At 30.9% G+C, this 18,752-nt stretch overlaps 1 long non-coding RNA gene across 4 annotated transcripts in view; it reads right to left on the bottom strand.

Moving 5' to 3' along the window:
* The window catches only part of LOC111086520, a 33,710-nt gene that overhangs the window by 12,127 nt on the left and 2,831 nt on the right, over window positions 1–18,752 (bottom strand). For all 4 annotated transcript variants that reach the window (XR_002611253.1, XR_002611254.1, XR_002611252.1 and 1 more), the window contains exons 2-5: window positions 16,932–17,079; window positions 12,946–13,128; window positions 10,786–11,037; window positions 434–628 (exon numbers count right to left, since the gene is read on the bottom strand). This is a non-coding gene — a long non-coding RNA (uncharacterized LOC111086520). The remainder of the gene's footprint in view (window positions 1–433; window positions 629–10,785; window positions 11,038–12,945; window positions 13,129–16,931; window positions 17,080–18,752) is intronic.

Here is an 18,752-nt window from a genome sequence, read left to right as displayed (position 1 = left end):
AGGAAGAATAAACAAGTTTTATAAAGAAAGGACTTGTATCTTAGAAGAATTAACAAACAAACATACAGAGACATAACATATTATACTTGATGTAATATTTTTTTGGGGGGGTAATGAAAGTGATCCAAAATGCGACATTAATTTCTTGATGACCTAATATCAATCTTCAATCAGAAGTAATAATTACGTAATTTGGAATCAAGTGTTCATCAACAAAAATATAAACTACAGAATGTTCAGCATATCAAACAAAATATTGTAAAACAGCTATTTCATGCCTCCAAAATAGATAAAAATTGTGGATAGGTGTTCCTTTTGATATTACAGAGAAATGTCACTCAGAACCTTCAAAGGTTATGCCTAATAATTCAATTTATGAAATAATTTTCCATTACAATAATTTAGCCAAGAACAAGTACAATGGAAGAACTACCTTTACACTTGATGGCTAGCAGGACAGATGCATCAGTGACCTTGTGAATCAGTCTAAGGTGAGCAAGAAATGATTTGCGATAGTAAAAAGGCTCCTTGCACTCGGGACAATTTTCTCTCGTAGAAAATGGTGCTGGTAGTTCCTTCAATGTTTTCCTTTTGGACATTTTGTTACCTTGTTTTTTGGCTCTACTAACTAAAACACAAAAACTCTTAACAATCATGTCTGGATTAAGATGCATCTACAGTACAAAGTATTTCTTAGAATTTCATTGTCAAGTGTCTTTTGCACAAAGCTTATAGGTTAGAAAATATTTCATGTTTTGCTCTAAGCCATTACCTTGAATGATACAAGTATTTTCTAAAAACAAAACTCTATGAAATTTATTCATATTATTGAAAAAATATCTTCAGTTGAAATTTATGGTTCATCTATTAGTATAAGAAACAAGTTTAACTGAAGTTCAGTATGTACAGAGAACACATTTCAAAAAGACTTCTCCAAGGTCTATTAATGTTTTCGTTGCATCTGTTAATATTTTCATACTTGTTTCAAGAAATCCAAAATGTTACATTTTTCTTTCAAATGTGAGGCCTGGCTTTATTGTTACCCTTCAGACAATTTTCTTTTGAAACCTAAAATCAGTTGGCTTGTTATAGCTTTTAAGAATGTGGATACATTAACTCTTAATTTCTCTTTCTTAGTTTCTCTTTTTTTATTTATTAAGGTGTCCATATTGTGTTAAGTTATTGTTTACCATTTTTTAGCTAATAGCAACTGGAAGTTCAATGTTCTGAACATCTGTATCAATAGCTGTTTTGTTTCTCTCCTTTTGATGTTTTCTTATCAAGTATTTTTGTATTGTTCAAGTTCCTCTTATAGCCAATCACCAAATAATCAGCAACTACTGAAGCATCTGCATCACAATTCTTGATATCTCTTTGGTGTTTCTTTGTAATGGTCATTAGTCTCTCTCCAGTGTATTGTTTATTATGTCTATGATGTGCAGTATGCACAATGTTTTTCATTAAAGAGTTGGGAACTTGGAACTTCACTCCTATATACTTATAACTATAATGTAAGGTAGGAGAACTTTTGAAAACTACAATGATGTTGAATTTATGTAATACTATTCAATTATATATACTAACAATTACATAGACAAAAAAACAAATTCCCTCTATATGCAAGTCTTGAGTATTTGTGATAGATACTTACCTTTCTGCCCACAGCAGCTATTTCTTGCATGCCTGCCATTGAGCTTTTGTGCATGCCACTAACCTTGAACTATCTCCCACCTAAATCATGTGTTATAACAACATGAGCTGCTCTAGTTCATGATGTACATTATGCAGCAATATTCCTCCACTGGTAGGAGGGCAACACATCCATGTGCAGTAGATCCCCATAAGTAAGCACTTGCACTCAGAATTAACTTCATTCATATACAAGGTAAAAATAATATGTACTAATAGTGAGGAGGAAGGGTGTGAAAGTGTGCAGAGAGATAAGTAGTATCTCTCTATTAGAAATACATTTTGAGGTAAGGAAAATGTTAGTTTCTGAAATGATCCAAATATCTCTCTGGACACAGTAACTAGAATCCCACAACGATGTGGTAGAGGGGCTGGTGCAAAAGAGAAAACCTAGATGAGCTCTCTTCAGAGAAGGTATCAGATGGGGAAAGCCCATGGAGTGTGGCACCCAATAGTGGTGGCTTACTAGAGGTGTAACACTCATGGGAGACCACATCCTTCTCAGGAAGGTGCACTCTTTGCACAGATGGAAGTATGAATGGAGGAAGGCAAAAATGAGCCAATGTGTTGCTGGGATGGGCAGAAAATATACATGATGAACCAAACTTTTGCACACACAACAGGTCAAACAGACATGAGGTGTAGTGTGGCGATGACAATAATCCAGCCATATGGTTTGGTATGTGTTCTATTGTACAATTTACTCACCACATATACAAGAAAGGGGACTAAGGTCCCTTCCTGCCTCCTGAGGAGAACACTTTACACCATCCACTGGTCAAAACCACCAGGATATAGGTATACAGTATAATAGGATGTCCCTGACCTAAATTTCACCATGTTGTACTCTCCAGAGATATCATGCAACTGATGAGGAATTATCCAAGACTATGAGCTAGGAATACCAAGGGTTTCTCACACTCCACTCAAAGACCAGGGAGAGGGTCATGTTGGGGAGACTCCAAAGAGGTGCCATTCCCAGACTTGTTTGAACCTAACCACTACAAAGGTCTTGTACTGAAGAAATGCAATGGGTTACCACGAAACTTATTTTGAAAAGCCGGCATGTGCAGTCAGGAAAGTGGGCGGGCGCTCCTCTGGTGCTGGCTTTTTCCATGATAGTTCATGGAAGGTACAGTCTGAAGTGAACATAGAGAGAAATATATACCAATGTAGCAGTCTTGTGGAAAACCCTATCTCAACGATGGGCACTTAAGAACCAGAAGGGTGGGCTTAACACTTTTCATTGCTCCTGACTAGATGCAGGTTTATGGAAGTAAGTATACTCTGTAAAGGATCACTGGCCACTGGTTGGGTTCCGAGATGGATATGAGAGACTATTATTAAAAGTGGGTAAAGAAATAAATGAAGTATTTACCCCTTTAAAATTGGTGAGTACAATGAAGAATGGTAATTGGAGGGAGAGGTCTAGATGGAAATGAAACCACCAAATGGTGAAGAAGGTGTTGGGCATTGTTTACCTCCATCTGTATAACTTTATTCAATGGTCACTGAAAGAGTGGGTCAAACTGAGTCAAGGGACAAATCTGATGAGCAATGACATGATAGAGTCTGTGAGTGTCATTGTAAAGAGAACAAACAACCTGGATGTATTGCTGAAACCAACTGGTTAGAGTAGTGAACTAAAGATCATTAGATGAATAGGGGTCATACAGCAAGAATAAAATCCTGCTGGTATCACAAAAGGAAGCAGTGCATGTCAAGCAACACTCGATCACCCACAAAAGAAGACTAGAATCAGAATGATTGTTGTGAGCAGAAAATGGTAGAAAAGAGATGGGAGAAAAGGACTTATCACCCTCCAAAGCCACCCATGTGGATGAAAGGAAGGAGCAGTCATGGAACAAAAGGGAGTAAGGTTTGTGGAACAAAGTACAGTAAGTATATAAAGCAGAAATATGGAAATTGTGATAATCTCAGGCCAAAAGAAAGAAAAAGGCCTTCAGGAAAAGGTGAGTGAAGAAACAAGTTCCCAAGGGTTCAAAGGGGTCTGGTTGAGTGTGTAAAGAACCACAAGACACAAGAAGGTTCCAATCAGGCAAATGAGCCAGATGAGCAAAAAGGAAGAAGGGTTGAAAAACAACATGAAAGGTAACATCAACACAACTTGTAGTGTACCATTATTCAGAAAGGAATAAAAGTGAGAAATGGAATTATAAGTCTTATGAAAGTCTTAAGAAATAGTTAAGACAGTAATTACAATAATACAGATTACTAAGTCAAATCAATTACAAAGTTTGCTCAAAATCTTTAAAAACTGAAGAGCAAAATGAAACACGTCTGTTAAAAGCAGTGCTGTGTTTAAGAAAAAAGTTAATTTTGAGTGCAAGTGCTTATGGGGATCTACTATGATTGGAGGATGTCTTGTCCTCCAACTGGTGAAGAGCTACTGCCAAATGATGATTACATCATGTATTAGTTCAGTTCACATCAAAACACCTGGTTTAGGTGGAAAATAGTTCAAGGCTAGTGGCGTGTGTAAAATCTCAATGGTAGGCACATAGGAAGTAGTTACCATGTGCAGAGAAGTAAGCTGACCGATTGTTTTGGAATTGAAAAATTGTTACACAAATTCAACATCATAGAAGTTTTCAAACATTTTCCTACATTACATGATACATTTATCAGAGTGATATATTTTTTTTCTCAAAAAATGTTGTGCACAGCACACATTACAAGTGAAATAAACATACAAAACTTGGAGAACATAAAAAAAACATCTAGACTTGTGCTAAAGACAAAATAAACATCAGAAATAGCTAATCTTGTTTGAGAAAATAATCAAAAATAATGTGGACAAACTACCTTTACACTTACTGGCTAACAGAATGATACAAAAAATACTTGATAAAGAAGAAAACCCAAAAAAGGAGGAAAATAGAGGAAGCTATTGTCATCCAAGCTCAAAGTAATGGACTTTCAATTGGTATTAATCAAAACAATGACCACATAACATTACATGGACACCTTTAATCAGAGAAATTGTCTTATGTGTCATAGCATCGATATGAATTTATAATTATATCATTGTTATTTACACTGTTTTGCCAGTTTTGTTTTTTCATCATCATTTTACAAAAGTTTAATTTTACTACATGATTATTATGACTATACACACATTTTACTTTTTAACCTGTTAACTCTGAAGTGTTTATTTGATTTTGAGGCTTATATTTTGACCAATTGAAATATTATTATCTGTATGATTTAGAGAAAGAAAGAAGTTGGGATTTGATAACCTTAAATAAACAAGTTAATTTTTTGCTTTAATAAAATTGAATAATTGTATTTTTGTTAGCATTTTTAACATCATATGGCAGATATTCCTTATACTGTTGCTTTTTAATATTTTAAAAATGTGTTACACAAATGCCAACAAAAGCTAAAATAAATAGGCCAAATGCTTGCAATAAAACTTGACATACTGCACGTCATTGTAATACATTTAATTAATTCCTACATTATGAGTTTTAACTCTGGCTCCATATGTTCCAGACAAATCTTTAATAAAAATACTTTTCAATATAATTGACTAAAACATTTAATGTAGAAACATATTGAAATTGGGGTTAATTAAATAAATCCAGAAGTTTGTCTTTATTCTTTCCCTTACAAAAATAACAATTATTAAAAACAAAATAGGCATATCAAAATTATAAATATTTAAGAAATAATAATAATAATTTTTGATTTTTTTTTACCATAAAAATGTAGGCCACTGATTTGTGAGTTGTGTGGAATGGTTGTAATATACATATTTCAGCCAACTTACAGAACACATGAAACTAGTTGTCACATGTCGTATTACATGCATAATAAGACCAGGCAAACTCAAAAAACAAAAGAAAGAAAAACTATTATGATGGCAAAATTACAAATTAAAAATAATCCTGAAATTGTTATTTAACTATTTCATCAGTTTTAAGTTTTACTTATAGAGCAGGCAATTATTAGTATTTGTTCGACAGGCTCACTAATTGATTATGCTAAATTAATCTATTAATACATGCCCCTACAAGGGAAAAGAATGGATGTGTGCTAACTGTGTAACTTTTTCAACCATTACGTTATCCTAACATGGTTTCAACATTTTTTTTTAAAGTAATTTCCTAATTATCCTTGATATGATAGAGCTCTTCAGATCATTACAATTGGAACACTTTTTAAGAAAAATCTTATGTTTTGCCTAAAAATATATTTTGTCACAAAGTTGATAATCTGAAAATCCTACTTAGTGAATGAATCACTAGTGTTTACTACATATCACCAAGTATTTGCCATTATGTTTGTTTTTAAATATGCAATCATCCCACACTAATCTTTTGAAAAATCGAATAAATTGATATTTAAATAATTAAGTTACGTATTGTTATCACCAATAAGGATAATGATGTTTTTATTTAAAACATGCAACATTCACAAATCACAAATGAAAAGAACTGAAAGGAACCTTTACAGAAACTATAGTCAGTTTGTCAATTTATTTATGTATGTTGTTTGAATAGGATAAACACTGAAATAATATTCAATAAAAATTAGACACATCAGAATATTTTACAGCCACCTACTATACTCACTAAACAGTAAACTTAACTAACATTATCTGATTTGATGATGATTTTACTTTAGTTGGTGAACATAATAAAAAAAAAACATGTTTATAAACACTGTATTCCAATAAAACCTAAGTACATCTATTAAATAGTAAAAATAACATATTTAAACATAGAACTTAACACCAACAATACCTTGATTAAGCTGCAAGCAATCTCCAGTCATGTGACTTTTGTTTCATACTGTGTCCAGGTAAATTACTTCTACCCAATAATAACAAAACAGTCTTCAAACATTGTACACTTGTTACTGTAACTGTTAAATTTGTAATAGTTTTTTTTTAACCCATTCAACCTGTTCTCTAAACTGTATAAGATTACCTTTCTCAAATTATTTGATGTTTCATTGAAGAAAATTTCTGAAACTTTCAAACACACACAAATACATTCACAAATCACAAATGAAAAGAACTGAAAGGAACCTTTACAGAAACTATAGAAGAACCTTAAACCAATATACTTCCTCCACTGTTATGTGATAGTATAATTCTTGTTCTGTACAATCATATCTAAACTTTCTTTATAGCCATTTTCAAAGTGGTGTTTTATTAGTAAGTGATCAAATCAATTGATATGGCACCATATCAAGGTTTTAACCAAGGCATGTACAAAAACTAATGGAAACACTTGAAAATCAAGAAATGGATAGTATATTCTTAAGGGGGGATAGGTTCTTAGCGAAAATAAAGTTTTTTTTTTGGATGGACAGAAATATTCTAACATAAAACAAATGTGTTGTTTCATTAACAGCCAAAACTCTTCACAGATGTTCAGAAATTAAAATATAATTTTTTTATATTTCCTTATAAATTACACCATATAACTGTCATAAAATGACAGATATTGATTCTAAGATATTTTTTTAGTTAAAACTGTTGAAATATAGTTAGATTTAAAACATAAGATTGTTAGGTATGTGTGTAATATTGCAGCATTGCATGAAATCTGTTAATCAGTATCAAAGACTAGCCCAACTGTTTGATGATGATATTACAGATTTCTTTTCATTAAATTACTAAATGGTGAGTTAAATTGGACTTAAAACTCCATAAATATTACACATATATATCACCATTATAAGAGATCTTACTGTATTTCTTTGGCTTGTTGACCTAAGCTATGCTGAGTTTGAATAGGCAAAACTGCAGCCCACAGAAGAGAGTAAGGCAAATCAAAAAACATAATAGGCCTCTGTAATATCATTTTTTTCAGACTTGTCATTCCAGACAATCAGTATTGTGTTTATAGTTTAAAATAGTTTAAATGTCAAATGTTATGAAACTAAGAACGACTTAGGGGTTCTTTTAACTGTTTATTTCTTACTTTTGTCATGGAGCATTACTGGCAGATAGCAAGATTCATGTTTCACTTTAACCTTGAATTTGTAAAAAATATGTCATGCTGTCACTCAGTTTTGAATAAATTCTTTAAATTGCTATAATTATTAATATTAATAATAAGTTATATATTTAACAAACAGATAAGACTACTGCGATAAGACAATAAAATACACAAAATTATGATATATATTTAAATAAACAAACAAAACAAAAAAAATGCCAAAAACCAATTGTTGGATTTTTTCCAAGTATAGCAATTAACATCAGGAATAATACTTTACATTTAATATGAGCTACTTTTTTGACACACCACCAGTATAGTTTCCCCACTGCATAGCAATATAACAAATCCTCTATGTCAATCACCTGAAGATTCCAGGTCAACCTTGTGAAACAGTGTATTTGTATACTTCTTACTTCCAACATATTCAAAGTTTATGCCATCTAAGTTATTAATTATGCAACTATAAATTAAAAACATAACAAATGTAAAAAAACAATAAATTTACACTTTATTTAATACTTAAGTAGCCAGAGTTGGTGATGGGTGCTGCCAGCCAATTGCCTTTCCTCTAGTCACCGTTTAAAATGAGTGACAGATCCAGATAGCCTCAGCAGCTAGTTTCATAATAACAAAGACAAGGTGAGCAAGCTTATGGGTAACAGAAATCAAACCCGAGACCCTCAAATCACAAAGTACCCCCCCCCCCCATTATATACGTTTTACACGTATTAAACAAACATAATGGCAATATTTCAATTACTTGGATAGCTGGAATAATCAGAAATATTAATTCTGATTATTTTCATAAAGTTAATGGATTAATCATAATTTTGCTTAATTGATTAATTACACAATGCTCAATGTAATTACTGCTCATAGGTAATTTATTACATCAATTAAATCAACATTAAATAATAGGTTAAACAGTTGCCAAGTCTTTTATACATTTATTTTGAAAGGACAACATTTTGAACTAGCACTCTTTTTCAAATCATACAGCTTACAACAAAAGAGCAGAGCATGAACAAAATTTAAAGATTGAATATTTAGCATTTTGAACGTAGAGCAGGAATTACATCTTTTACATGAATGTTACAAGTCATGAAAAAATAAGAAAAAAAAACAGATTGAATTGAAACAAAATATGGTAAAAATGAGGATCTATAGGAAAGAAAAGCTTTTGTTTAAACCAGATGATCGTAAGGTTCCCAGATCATAGATTAATCTCCTTTCCAGTCATCTTTTTTTGTGAATGTCTGTTGAAGCACTAGTATGTCCCAGAATCGAAAAGTCCTCAACTGTATGGCTGTTGATGGTGAAATTTTTACCTATAGATATGTTCTAGCTTCCCAGTTTAATATGGTTTAGATGTTCTTGTGCTCGATCACTGAGTCGGCAGCCTGTTTGTCCATTGTATAAACTATTGCATTTTTTGCAAATTATACAGTAAATGATAATGCATGTAAAGGATTGTCTTATGTTAAAATCTGTGTTTTTTCCTCGTATATGTGTGGTGCTGTTTATATGTGGGCAGGTGACACACCTGTTTCATTTACATTTTTGAGCACACAGAGTATAATTTTGTTTAAGTTTACTGTGAACCAGGATTTCTTTTAGGTTTTCGTCTTGTCTGTAAGAAATAATAAGTGAGACCTTGTAAACAGATTGAATGGTAGAGTCTCCAGTAAGTATTGTGTAATTGTTTAGTATAATGTCTTTGATCTTCTTCTTTGTCTGACAGTATGTTTGCACAAGTGGAATATAATAGGTGTTCTTTCTTGGTAGGGTTGAGTGTTTGTTCTTGGGTATAAAAATAAGCTTTGGTGGCTGCAACGTGGATGAAGGAAACGGGGTAGTGTTTTTTTAGAAAAGAAAGTTTATGTCTTTGAATTCTGATTTGTAATCATTATCATTACAACGTAATTTGCAAAGTCAGATAAACTGTGAGTATGGTATTGAGTTTTGTTACTGTAATGGTGGGAAGATTCAGAATGTAAATACATGTGTGAATGTGTTTCTTTATAATGTATACTAGTTGCCAGATGGTCATCTTGTATGTATATTTTAATTTTGAGAATGGGGAAGAGTTGTGTCAGATACTTCCTACATAAGTTCTAAATAAGGGTGGAAAGAGGATATGTTGTGTAGAAAAGTTTATAAATCTAATTTTAGCATGGCTGCAATCCCTAGTATGTCATCCAATAAGTCAATATCTTTCCTTAGATAAAGAGAGTAAAACTGTAGACAGTATTCCAAGTGAGGCCTAACTAGTGATTTGTGTTGAGAGAAAATTACCTCTTTTGACTTGTAATCAGTGTGTCTATAAATACATTGTAAAAATTTGTTAGCTTTACTACTAGCAACAGACTGGTGACTTATCCACCAATATGCCAAGATCTTTTTCTTCAGTTATGCTACTGAGTTGGTTCCCATCTATATTAAACATGTGATCTAGACGAAGACATCCAAATGCACTACCTTGCACGTACAATAATTAAGTCATTTGTGAAATATTTGTCCAATTTACCAATTGATCCAAGTCATTCTGCAATATCTCAACATTCTAAATATAGCTAGAAATCCCCAAGAGTTTAATGTCATCAACAAACTTTACTAAGTTACTAATTATGCCCCTATCAGCATCACGAGTGTAAATAAGACAAAGGAAAGGCCAAAGCACTGACCCCCTGAGGTACACCCAGCAGCAAGTTACAACAGAAAAGTAAGAAGCCAGCCAGCTTAACTGTTAAACCTTACACATCCTTGTGAATAACAGTTTATTATATTTGCTTAATTGTATTTGCTTTTTTTTTGCTATCTGTGTTCAGTATATTTTATACATAAAATTTCCTGAATCTGTGTTTTTGCAGCAACTTTTGGCTATTTGTTGAATGTAAATGTACTTGAACACTACAAGTTATTTTCCAATCTTTAATAATAATGTGACTTACATCTATCACACATGCTTAATATTTATTTATTATCATCCTTAAAGAGTAAATTGTTAATATTTATATTATATGAATCATGCTAAAAATAAGAACAAGATTGATGCACAAACATCAGTTAACACTTTAAACCTTACACTATTAAATGAATAAGATATGACTATATATACCTAATTTGAGTTCACTACAAGATTTTGTATAATCCTCATCTTCACACCAAAGTTCCATGTCACTTTCATATGGATCATAGTAGACTGGAAAATTAAAATATTTAGTAATCTCCTCTTTCTTTCTCTGCAGTGACTTCTTGCGATGTACAGACATGTGCTTTCTATAGCTTTCACTTTCCTTCAGAATAACATTACAAATGTGGCACTGCACATCTGAATCTTCACTTTCCAAAGAATTTGTTAGAGACGTATCTAATTAAATGTAAAAAAATATTTAAAGGACAACATGTCAATTTATTACCAAAATAATCTACAAATGATATTAATCCTTTACAATAAAAATAAACCTAATAAAAAAAAATTATATTATAGATAAAACTGACACAACAAAACAAAAATAGATAATAAAAGTAATAATAACAGAAAATTAAAATATGAAATTAATGTTAGTATAAATAAAAAACAGTCATTCAAACATACATAAACTTTAATGACACAACTGATACAAGTTTAATTTAAAACAAGCAGGTCAAACAAGGTTTGAAGAAGTGATGAAATTAACATTAATGTTGTACCTAAAACTAACATATTATTACCTCGAACATGTATCAAGAAGTCACAATATTTAGATAAAAGCTCATAACCACAAAAGGGAAAAAGCAAAACCAAATACTTCCAAATTAATAGTGGACTTCTAGCTTTAGATTCTTTCTTGTGTGTTTAAAGATCAATATGTCAAACAGTGTCTTATGTTTTATGCTACTAGACAAATTTAGTATTTCAATAAATGCTGAAGTTTGATTATCATAGCTTTAACCTTTAAAACTGAAATACACTTGTCGACAACATTTAAGTTCTAAGTTGATAAACCATCGAACAATAAACATAAATCACAAACTGCAAATTCTGATCCATTAACTTTAAAATACAGAAATGACAAGCTTGGGAAAATAATCCATACAAACAACAATTTTAAAAAATATATTTTTTTATTGGGCCAAGTGTTTTTATACAAGTATAGAATCAAAAGATACACTATTTATTTCAGTTAATTTGAATCTTATTTCCCACCTCACTAATTTATATCTGTAATAGACTCCATGCTTGTTAATGTACAGGCAAGATTTCAGAAAAGAAATGTTGGACAACAATTGCTTTAATTAGTACCAAATATTTATCTATGTTTTACAATTACTGAAAGAACAAATTATTCTCTCTTACTATTTACTTTGAAGAGGTAACTAACATCAAAATCTTTTAACCACAGGTATTATCAACAGTAACCTTCACACTTGAAAATTACAAAGTCAGATTATCTTCATTTATTGTTAGACTATACATATAGGCTAAATTAAAGTACTTGCTGGTACAGACATATTTGTGTCAGAAGGCAAGAAACATGAAAACAAACACATTTCTACCAGGTTTAGAAGCTGAACAACTACAACTGTGTCAGTACATATAAACTTCATGATATTTTAAATGGAGTTCAGGATACCTAAATGCAAGACTGTTGTTAAAAGTTTTTGTTTATTAATACCATAAAAATTTTAACAAATTATTTTTGCTTAAAAATAGAAGACAATAGAAAATTTAGCTAAGATATTATAGTGAATATGACTAATTGTTTAGGAATAAAATAAACCTGTCATAACTGTGCCTAATTTAACTTTGATTTATCTTCATGTGCTATTCATTTTAACCCTGCCAAAAATTTAGTTTCCACTGTTCCATTCATTGTCAGCTACTTTTCAGTCTCATACATAGGAAACTTGGAAGGGCAGTATATTCCAAATAACAGGCTTCAATCTTGAATTCTGCATGAAGTGGTTTTGAATTTTTATTAACAAAGACACCTGGATTTGTTTTTTATCCATTTTATGTTAATAAGTCATAACATCATATGATAATTTGTAAATATCTTTAACCTGAAGGGGAGAGATGTCTACCATTTTCTTATTCATACAACTGTACTATCTTCTTAATTTTTTTGAAGAAAACTCTCAACAATGACCCACAAAGTACTTGCTCTAATTATTAATTTCTATACACCTTCAAAACTACTTTAGCAACAGATATTTTGAATAATTATATAAATTTGAAATATTTTTGAAATTTCACAAAACCTTTCAATTCTTCATAAAAATTTACTATACTTACCAAGATCCCCTTCAGAGTTGTACTAAAATAACCGTATTTAGATTCTAATAAATCACCAAGTCTGTTAACCAGAACTTCGTGGGATGTTGAAGTCTCATAGTCTTCTACTTTCATCTCCAATCTTATCATGATGTCAAGCTCTCCTAAATTCTTTCTGCTTTTTTCTTTTTAAAACTGTAAATCCTATTCCAAGTGTACACGATGGACAAATATATACAAAATCAGCATCTATTACAAAGTTTTCAATTTATAATAAAAACTTTTATTAATATCAATATTTTTGAAACATACCTTCAAATATTTAGGGAGTTTCTCCTGACTTTATTAATCAAAAGTACATAACATATTCATTAGTTTACTTTGAAAAGACAGGTCACGTAGCTCAACATTACGTGTTTTGTATTACTGTTTCCTTAACATATGGATACAAATATATTTTATAGTTTCAGTTCTAAGCTTTATTTTTTCCAATACATAAGCTGCTGGAACTACTGTGTATTACATACTAGATACTCAGTCATCACCACAAGCCAGTGGGATGATCATGGATGGCAAATATATATTCCAAAAAAATTTCAAAATATATTAATATTATTCAAAAATATTTCTATATATAGATATATATATGCTTCCATAAATACCATTAGGCTCAATGTGTATGCATACCACAAATGTATACACAATTCCATCATCACATAAAAAACATATAACTAGGGATCATAAATGTTAGACAGGTGGAAGTTTTGCCAGTTTAATTTTTATTTTAGCACACAAAAAAGGGCAATGTGAAAATATATTCTACCAATGAAATTACCCATCATCCACACACACACAGATAGTTTTTTTCCATTTTAATCCAACTTAAATATAGCCATTTATCTATCCAAACATTTTTTTGAATACAACAAACAACACAAATCACATCATCTGGAAAGACATTCCATAAATTCACAACTCCAACTGTTTTTTTTTAAACAAAAGTTTGCATCTAGACTTTCAAAGCTTAAACTTATTGTATTGAACAGAGCTAAGTGATTTGTGGTATTTACTAATTGACAGCCCCATTTAATTGATCACATTTAATTAATTGATTAGTACAATGTTTTTCAAAAAAGGTGGTGTTGCCAGCTAGTTGGTTTCTTTCTATTCAACAGTTCAATAATAAACAAAAGGTTGGCAGCAGGTTTGGTGCTTAACAACAAACATAACAGCAACATTCTGATGACTTGAATAGTTGGAAAAATCTAAAAGAGTAATAATTGAAAACCCCAATTTTAATCAGTTGATTATTTTTGTGACAATTAATTTAATAGTAATTTCAATTAAATGATGGTTGGAATAATCAAAAACAATAGGTTTGTTTTTTTAATTTTGCACAAAGCTACACGAGGGCTATCTGCGCTAGCTGTCCCTAATTTAGCAGTGAAAGCTGGAAGGCAGTTAGTCATCACCACCCACCACTCTTTGTTTACCATTGAATAGTGGGATTGATCATAACATTATAATGCCCCCTTGGCTGAAAGGGCAAGCATGTTTGATGGGATGGGGATTTGAACCCACGACCCGCAGATTGCGAGTCGAGCTCCCTAACCCATAACAATAGGAAACATTAGTTAGTTTATGTGATGCTAATCAATTTAATTGCCATTCATGGGTAATTGATTAAACCTCCCAGTTTTAGCATGGAATTTTCAAGTTTGCATTTCCCAACATTTTCATTCCTTCAGTCATAAAGACGACACACAGATAGATAGATAGCCTCTGAATCAAGTCCTGCCTAATTCTGCTGCACTCTGAAGAAAACAAATCCAAAACTCACTACTGCTTTGAAACGAGCCATAACCATAAAGATGGTGGAACCTTAGTTTGGTGCAATACATAACATCTCTGTTGTCAAAGTTTCAAGTTTTGCACATATCTGAGAAAGTAGACTGTAAGAGGTCTTACCATCAACAAACTCATTTAAACATTATGAGTTACATATGATTTGAAAAAATGTAAATTGGAAAGAAAAGGAGTAAATGAATGTTTTAAATAAGTTAGCAATATTAATCAAACATTTTTTTTGGCTTTTTTAAATGTAAATGCAGTATTTTCACATTTTAAAACCTTTGGTAAAACATTATAAGCACTTTAAAAATTTCCTTTCATAATTCCATTTCATTTGCAAGTCTTGATACTTAAATACTAAGTTCACTTACTTACCCTCCACTTAACCTATACTGCTCACACTTATTATATGTTAAATCTTCATAGTGAAAAGGGGGCTGCAATTATGAGTTTATCCTTGCTTTCAATAACCCATTTGTTTTTCATTATAAATGTTTGACATATATAACTTCAAAGCTCAATGTTTTAAAATTATGAATCCAGGGTTTTTTCACCAAATATTTTTTTATCATAGGGTTCTAAAACCTAATTGTAAATGGTGAAAACTGATAAATGCCAATGTAAACTAGATGTGTCCTAAGTTTACATACACAATGCAAGATAGAATGATAGTCTCTTGGAAGCTTAATAAAATAGACAACTGTTAATTCACTTGAAAATATCCACAGATGTAAGCATTTATATAAACTTGTTTTTTTGTGCAACTAAAACATTTTTGTATTTTTATACTAATACAGTTAACTATTTGTGTCCTGTGTGTTAAAGATGCACAACATATAAATGGCCAATTTTTATATCTTGATTTCATTTGTGACTGTTCACAATTTCAAATAGTACAGTACGAAAATGTCACATTTAGGCTATACAACCCTCAATACATTTAATTGCAACATCAAATTAATGCAGATAAATTTTAATTTTACACACAGGCATATATATATGATCTTTTCAAATAAGCATGAGCTGCAAGAGCATGAAAGTGAAATGAAAATACTTTTACTAAATTGATCACTCATGACTACATCAACTAAAGAAATATATACCCAATCACAATCTTTCTTCATGAATAAATCTATTTTAATGCAAGATTCACCTTAAGTCTTTCTTCTAATTTTCTAATAAGAGATTGTATTTCTACCTTTATATATATATATATACACATATTGCCAGAAACAAATAATGCTGCTTTCTGCAATGCTAATGTATACCCTAAGGAAATCACTTCTTAGGAGGTATATAAATTTCTTAATCAACTTATAATATTTCTCTTAAAATTGTTTCACATGTCTAGCGTATTTCAGTTAGTTCCATATAATTTTTTCTGCAAAAAATACATTATGCTTCTTTTACTCATTTAAACTTCATATGTAATGCAATAGTAATGTTTTATCACTGTTCGATTTTATTGTAGTAAAGGGATGTAAACTGCTATGACTATCAAGTTTACATCCATGTATGATGCAGAAAATACTTCTTCAGAGTGACCATTTCACGTTTATTAGAATAGCAATGTGGTATTTACAAAGGATAACTAGGTTTGGGATTTCGAAATACATTTTTAAACCCTGCATTACTGTTCTCATTTTTTAAGCAATAAAGATCTGTTTCAAACATTTTGTTTAAAATCTTTGGATACCTTGGATAAACAAGGGATCAATGCAACAGTGTCTTTGTGTATTGACAAAAAGAAATAATACTTAACCTTACTATGGTTGAACATTCTAACAAGTCAGTGTCACTACAAGTCTATAGGCAATATTATACTATATTATAATACTAATAGCCCAAAGATAAAGGCTCTAACATTAGACTTGCTTGAACCCTTTCCATTCTCCTGACTTAGATAAATGAAGAAAAATTTTTTAAATAAAATCTAGAGCCAGAATACTGAGTTATAATGCTGAAATCGTGGGATATGTGGTCATGTATGTGAATGAGCTCAACTACTTTCACGTAATTCTGTTTTTCATTGTATCATAAAATAAGCTTGACTCTTACCCAATGTTTATGTAATGCATTTATTGTGAATGGTTGATACAAATGTACTAGGGTTAACAGATAGTATTAAAGGTGTTATTTTGTGAGAACAAACAGACCTGAAAAGTCATTTTCGCAAAACCATTCCAGCTCGCTGCCCTGGAATGTGTTCTGCTTATTTGGTTGAACAGTCCAGTCTGCTCAACTAGCAGTTCCAAATTATTCCAACATGGTGGCACCCTGCAGGTACTGCATGTTTTCCATATTCTAATGTGAGAAATAAATGAAAAATATACTTGCAATGTTGGTAAATACAATTAATAAAATCTTGAATAAAATTGTAAGTCTGGATGAATATGTTAAGGATTTTTTTTTTAAATTAGGAAGCACACTGCTTACACATTGATTTGACCAATATAAAAAACGTATCAAATTTTCTGGTTCAAAAACAATATCTGAAAAACAATCAGCAGCACCATAAATTACTGTCAATAATGACGTTAATATAGAAAATGAGGAAACTCATTTCACAAAAAGGCTAAAACCTGTTCCACATCAAACATGTGGAACACATGCAAGTTCTTAAAAAAATGTAATATTACAGCTACCTTAGGCTTATCAATGCCAACAGTATTTGAACTTAAATGATAATACTTATAATAATGAATATACACATATAATTGTTTAGGCTTAGCAGTATTTCAAAATTAATATATGCTATGAATAATAAAAAGTATCAACATAAGTAATAAACTCCAAAATAATAATAAAAAACAATAAATTATACTTAATAGTTTGCATACTTTTAAGAAGACATTAAAGATTAGCTTTCCAATCATAAACTGCATATCATATACAGTTAACAAACCTATTAAAGTTTTTAGCTACCCACATGTTCCAAAGATACAAACACTCAGTCCCCAAGCCTAATAGTAGCCTAGTACCGGCTAATTTCTATGGTGAAACATGTATTTCTACTATTACTAGTAGTTACCCACAATGGACAAAAATTAAACACATAAATAAAAGAACACCAACCTTCACCCCACCCATAAATTACCATATGTAATCCATTTCCAATCACCACACATTTACAGAACACAATGTCTCTGTATTACAACACAAACATAGTATAATCAAAAGGAAAATAGCAGAAGCCTTGCTAATCAAAACATAATCCCAAGATAATAAACATTCAGGTTCTTCTCTTTATCTTTTTGACTTCTGTAAGTTAACTTACGAGATTAACTACTTACTCACACCTTTATATAAATAACTACATTTCTTGAATTAAGTTTACTATTATTACCTTAGTATATGAGTTTTCACAAATCATTTAACAACAGCATGTTATTCACTTTTAATTTTACCCACATTTACACCTGCCTTATCTGTCTTGCTATTAGTAATATAACAATATTTCTAATTTAATTTGTTCTATGTTTGTACTTTAAAATTATCACTCCAGTGATAAAAATGTGCTTATTCTAAAATAAAAATATTTTCCAACTACCCACTATAACTAGCTTTCAATGAATTTGAATAGTACTATTTGGTGGGGAAAACACTCCCTTGTGTTGCATATGCCATATGTTATGAAAACATGTAGGTTAAGAAATCAATGAAAGACAGAAAAAAGAAACTCAATAACCTGAGCACTTTTGAAAAATAGACCTTTCTTTGTCAATTTGTACCTGATAACGATAGCACTGGGATTATACTATACGATTTCTTAGTCTTTCAATTTCAATTTCATGCTTAAGTTAATGTTTACAGTTTATGGAGTTTTTTGTTGTTGTTTTTTTGATATGACTGCCACTTTCACTTGTTCAGAAAAATAACATTATTGTTAGTGTAACTTTTTTGGACTATGGGAGGAAATTATATATATATATATATATATATATGTATAAAAGAGGACATTTGTTTATTTTGTTTCG

The sequence above is a fragment of the Limulus polyphemus genome, unplaced genomic scaffold (assembly GCF_000517525.1).
Source record: "Limulus polyphemus unplaced genomic scaffold, Limulus_polyphemus-2.1.2 Scaffold1164, whole genome shotgun sequence".
Lineage (NCBI taxonomy): Eukaryota > Metazoa > Arthropoda > Merostomata > Xiphosura > Limulidae > Limulus > Limulus polyphemus.
This window is presented reverse-complemented; position numbering and strand designations above follow the sequence as displayed.